General features: G+C 46.7%; 1 protein-coding gene across 1 annotated transcript in view; it reads right to left on the reverse strand.

Annotated features, from left to right (window-relative positions):
- Positions 1-6,000, reverse strand: part of ADGRB1 (adhesion G protein-coupled receptor B1) — a 219,629-nt gene that overhangs the window by 71,274 nt on the left and 142,355 nt on the right. The window lies entirely within an intron of this gene.

The following is a 6,000-nucleotide window of genomic DNA, read 5'->3' on the forward strand; positions in this document are numbered from 1 at the left end:
TCTGGTGTGGAATGGTTCTCCTTTCCTGTCTGAACACGAAAGACCTGCTAATCATCAGCTCTTGCAACGTCAAGAACAAACACACGTGCTATAACCTCTCCTAATCTAGTTCTCCGCATCACCGGGACTAACCGTGTGACTGGCCAACATCTGCCAGACTAATATCACTAAACTCCCCCTACTCTCAGCTTAGAGTGAGGATCTGGATCCCACTTGGTTTTCTCTGCTGCAGGCCTCTTTTCCAGCATGTTTCTCATTTCCACATCAGTGATCTCTGCCGGCGTGAAGGCAGAGAAGCAGAGACCCACCGTGCAGCAGACACACGAGAACCCTCTATTTAGAGTGATGAGGCAGTATGCAGAGGTGTGGGAGCACAGTCAAGGTCGTCATTAGATTGCCGCACTACCAACACCTATCGCTACAGCCATGGAGATGAGATGGTTTCTGACATAGCAAGGGCTTAGCATATGGAAAAAAAAAAAGCAATTACGCATGAATTTGGGAATGGAACAGGCAATCCTCTAAGGACTTGTCTACACCGTTTTGTTGGCAGGCATGAGGCTGCTCAACCCGAACCTCCAATCAACAGGACACCACAAAGTTGAGGCTACTGCAGCTCTGTTTCAGGCTACTAAGCCTGCTGCAAAGCAAAATATATTAGGTGAGGCTCAGTGCTATGCTTGTATGGAGTCCAGCCAGCTCAACACATGGGCAAAGCAAGCATATGTCCATTGACTTAAGGCCCACAGTCAGTACAGGTTTACTCCACAGAGCCCACCACGAAGAAGAGACAAACAATCCTGACATATTGGGATCTGAGCTGAATTGTCCCTGCAGTCTGAAGGGCTTGGGAAGATCCTCCTTACTTGCATATTTTGACCAAAGGCACCTCTCACGTTTTGAATCTCATTGGGGGGATTAATGAGGAACAAAACTTTCACCATGCTGCTGCAGTGAACCCCACAGGAGCTATTGGGAAGGCTGGCACAAGAGCTTAAGGGATCTGAGACAAAATTTAGTGACATATTCAACGGTTTGAATGCCCAACTGGCATATATACCCAAAGGAATACAGGTTGGTTAAGGGATCTTTACTGGATGCAGATCAGCTGCGGACTGGAAGCCAAACTGCATGCAGTGTGGTGCCACCTCTCAGTAATGTCCCCTCCCTACAGACCATATTAGCTCTGGCACGTCACTACCCCAGCATGCCTGTACTCATGTCCTGGAGTTTGCTCTGTGAGACAGGAGGCTTGGAACTCTCCAAAACCACCACCATAAATACATATAAAGGGTTTGGATGCTGAGCCTAATTCAACTTCCTGAAATTATGGAAGTGGATTTCAGGCGATATCTTAGTCCTTTTAACTACCAGCAATTGTGCAGAAATTGCAAGAACAACACGGCACTGAGCCTCACCAATCCATCCAGCAAGGTCCTGCATCTCCCCCACCTACAGCTTCCCAAAATGCTAATGGAAAATGCTACAGCTCACATGTGGATTCTTCCTCTAAACTTCTACGGAGTCTTGGATCACTGCAATTTTTGACATCAACTCATGTGACTGTATTCCCACACTGAGAATTTACTCCTGCCAAATATTCGTGGAAGGTTAGAAGCAGTTTTTTTGAGAACTAGGTAAACAGAAAGAAATTTCAATGAAAATATCAACATTTTGATTCATCTTCCATCAAACAAAATTGAAATTGGACATATTCCAGGCACTGTGAGTGCTGAAACATTGTATCCTGCTCCTTACAAATTAAAATGTGGAAGGGACTTTCTTCTGGGAACAGAAGCCTCTGATTTAGTCAGGCACTGGGGTAGGGTACGGGAGAGAGAGATGCAATCTCCAGTATGAAGCCACAGCTTCTCCCTTTGCCACCTGTGCTTTGTTTCCCCCCCTGCAGAAACCAGGTGGGCAACAGCCCTGCCCCACCTCAGAGGTGTATGGTCATGATAAGCGCACTGCGAAGCACAAACTCCTCCGACATGAATTGCTCCTTGCTCGCTCACTCCAAGCTCACTCCCAACCCTTTTTCTCTCCCTGCTTCCCCCTTACAGCAATATGAGTTCACATCACGCAAATGGTGGCCTGGGATGCGCATCGATTGTGACATTTGATTTAAGTAGGTCTCATTTCACTGACTTTTCATGGGTAACTGGATAAAAGTGGGGGAGGAGCTCCATTAAAGCAAAAAAAGCCCGACATATAACTCACTCCTAAACCATCCAAGAGAAACTGAAGAAATGGAGTTTGGATTTTAAGAGATGAGCAGACTATGCCCCTGTATCTCCAACGCAGTAACCCTAACTCCCCTCCCTTCCACATCCTCTCTGACATCCCTCCACCCCCAACAACCTCACGTTCTTTCACCCCCTTCCCTATCCCCTTTCCCATATCACCCATAATCCTCTCCTAGATCCTCCATCAGCTAAGTAAGAGGTTGCATGTACTGGACCAGGTCAGATGTTTGCTCATTGGCAAGGCATTACACAAATGACGACTGGCCAAGTGGAAGCCAGACCGGTGGGTAATAGCTGGTGTCTACCTGCAGCCCTTCCCACAAAAAAAACCCTGATCTGCACCTCCTTCTTTATCTTTCACAGCCAAACTTTCACAAAACCCATGCCCACCAGAAGGACTCTTCCTGAGGAGTTGCTATGAAGCTTATCTCTTCTTCGTACAGAGAAGATATGGTTGGTCCAGCCCTGATGGGATTTCTGTTGGCATCGTGAGGGTGGATAACTAAAAAACACTGGCTGCAATAAAAGCAGGAGCTCATTCCTTTGGGAGTAATAACTCCTAAAGGCTTACGCCCATGTAGCTTAGAATTCTCCTGTCTTTCTTCGTTATTAAGGTTTCTCTGTCCTCCCTATCTTCCTTTCCCCCTCCTCCACTTCTTCCCTTTGGCAAACGAAGCATCGTTTGTTTTATTTCTTCTGACTAATTAAACCCCCTGACAGAAGGTGGTCGGATGCTGTATGACCTGAGCCCTGCAAGGGAAATTTCCTTGGAGGAGAATGAGGGGGAAAAGCAAGGTTGATTTAAAAAGAAATAGTGCTACCAAGAGAAAAACAGCAAGGCATTCTCAAGGTAAGAGAGAAATCAGTCCTATGGGAGTTTCCCAGCACCACAGCCGAGGAGCAAACTGGTTGTCTGCAGAAGACAGTCTAGGAACAGGGTCTCCACCTGCTTGGACTGGAGATGGTCCCAGATGACCTGTCCCTCACCACATCCCCATGTCTGCTGATGGGTGCCATCCAGAAGCACTCTGAAACACGGATGAAGCCGTGCCTGGTCGGAGCTGGAAAGAAAACCTTGGCCTGAGCCAAGCAGGAGCAGAGCAGGTCGTTATGAGTTGCAAGTCCTGCGATTCTGTCACCAAGCATGACAAGGGAGGAGAGAAGCAATCAATGACATCAGCTGGGATGGAAATAACGAGTGCTACTGCCTGGGGCTGCTTGCTGTCCTACCACCTCATCACTCTGCCTAGCAGGGCAGAAGGACACTCCTCCTTTTCTTTACAATTTCACTTTGCTTCCTTCTTCTCTTCTATTTCCTTCTTTTCCTTTCTCCCTCATTTTTTCCTCTCCTTTGTCTTTTTTCCTCCCTTCCTTTGGCCATTTTCCGTGACATATTCTTCCTTTTTTTCTTGCTCTTAATGCATCTCTCTGGCTCTCCCCCCTTTAAATTCTCTGCATTTCTCTCTTTCCTTCTCTTCCTTTCTGCACAACACTGTGAAAAGCAACTTCATTCAAGTCGTGCTTGTTCCATTACCCTGCTCTGGCTCCAGGGTCAAACAGGCTCCAATTAGAACAAAGTCAAAAATGGTATTTCTTAATGCCATGTAGTTTGCCTGAGACCTTACAAGCAAGCTGTTCTTTCTGCTTTTTCCATCCTTGATACCAAGAAAGGCTGTACAAAGTCTTTATAGGTACAACATCACACTAATAAAGTCACTAAAAAATTAAACCATTTATTTTGCTCCTAAATTAAACACAGACATACGAGGTTGGAATTTGGGGTGCTGGGCTTTGTTTTTAGAAATGCGTTTGCTATTCAGAATGGTTGCCTTGAGCTTGACTTCCTGCACATTTGCAATTAAAGACTCATTAAGTCAGAAAATTTCAAAAGTACTGGTTGCAAGGGGCATCTAGAGCTTTCTAATCCAATTTACTGCTTGGAGCAAGACTATCACTAACATCAGGTGAAGTTGGCCATGGTTTGTCTAGATGAGCCTTGGAAATTCTCAAAGATGGAGAGCTCCCATCCCTCTGGTGACCGTACCAGGGCCACACTACTTTCCCGGTAATAGGGTTTTTCCTAAGGTCACACATGAACCTCCGAAGCTACAGCTTGTGGCTCTTCCCCTTGTTAAATCATCAGGCACAAATGAGAGGAGTTTGGTTTTATAATTTTTGTAATTGCCCCTCTGATACCTGTAGGTTGTGATTAGATCGCCCCTTACATTCGTCTTTGCAAGACCAAGCAAGCCCAGCTCCCTCTACCTCTCTCCTCACAGGTCATGAGCTCAAAGCAATGAGACTCACTCCACTCTTCTGACAAAGAACTGGACCAGGTGGGTGTGATTTACTCCAAGAATTGCTCAGGAACCATTTTACTGCGCTACTGGCCTAAAGGCTTTTCACGATTCTTGAGAAGTTTTTTAAGCCACATTGTATTGATTTTGTTGCTGGTTGGACAACTCTTGTCAAAGCAGAGAGCTGGTTGTTAAAATTGCTGGAAAATAATGCTTTTACCAGTACTCACAAAAGTGAACAGCTTTCTAAACAAAGAGGTGTATGTCAGTGCTGTAAGAAAACAACTGAGGAGGGCTGAATAACCAAAAGGTAACCGTGCTCTTGCCATCTGCCAAAAAAAATCCTGATTTTTTTTTTTTAATCCCCATTCGGTTAGATTCTGGGTTTCTCAATCAGGCTGAGGCCCTTTGTATATGCACATATATACTGCAGCGGTATGGTAAAGCACCAGCCGTGTACTCTACCCCAGTACAACCACTTGACAAAAGGACAGCAGCCACCCCACAGGACAGCAACCTGCAGCAATATACAGTATCTTTCAGGGACTTTGGTAATGAGTGATGCTCTGACACCTTCACCTGGGTGAGAACCAGGCTCTTGACACAACTCAGCTGACAAAGGTGTAGCTGATGTACGTGTCCACCTCCAGGGACTCCGCAGAGCCAAGAGGAGCAAAGCCTTGCGCTTGCCCGCAGAAGGAGCAGATGTGAGGCAGGCACACACAGGGAGCAGACCCACTGAATAAGCAGGTGCTGTTCGTACCCCACCATTCTCCTGACCGTCGTGCAGTGCTCAGTGAAAGTAGCGCTGATGTCCAGCCGTCTGGTCATGCCAGGGCATGCCAGTTGCTGAGGCCCATGGTAAAACTATAGACACAAAGGGAGCTGCTCAAGGGAAGGCTCAGTTTTCACCACAAGACAGGGAAAGAGGAAGAGCAGGGCACAAGCTCTTTTTGGTAGACCCCAAAATATGGGCAGTAGCAGGGATGCAGTGAAGGCAGGATTGGGCCACAGCTGAAAGGAGCTTTTTCAGTGGGACAGCATTAGCAGAGGGACTACAGGGTTCACTCAACTCAAAGCAGAGGAGCAGGGAAGAGGCACCAAGCCATTTTTTCATAGAATCATAGAATGGTTTGGGTTGGAAGAGACCTTTAAAGATCATTTAGTCCAACCCCCTGCCATGGGCAGGGACATCTTTCATTAGATCAGGTTGCTCAAAGCCCTGTCCAACATGACTTTGAACACTTCCAATGTGGGGCAGCCACAACTTCTCTGGGCAACCCGGTCCTGTGTCTCACCACCCTAACCATAAAAAATTTCTTCCTTATATCCAATTTAAATCTACCCTCTCTCAGTTTAAAACCATTGCCCCTTGTCCTGTCACTACAGGACCTGGTGTTGTGGACCGGACCCTGGCCAGCAGCTAAGCACCACACAGCTGCTTGCTCACTGCCCCC

Source organism: Aptenodytes forsteri, unplaced genomic scaffold, assembly GCF_000699145.1.
Source record: "Aptenodytes forsteri isolate BGI_AS27 unplaced genomic scaffold, ASM69914v1 Scaffold260, whole genome shotgun sequence".
Classification (NCBI taxonomy): domain Eukaryota; kingdom Metazoa; phylum Chordata; class Aves; order Sphenisciformes; family Spheniscidae; genus Aptenodytes; species Aptenodytes forsteri.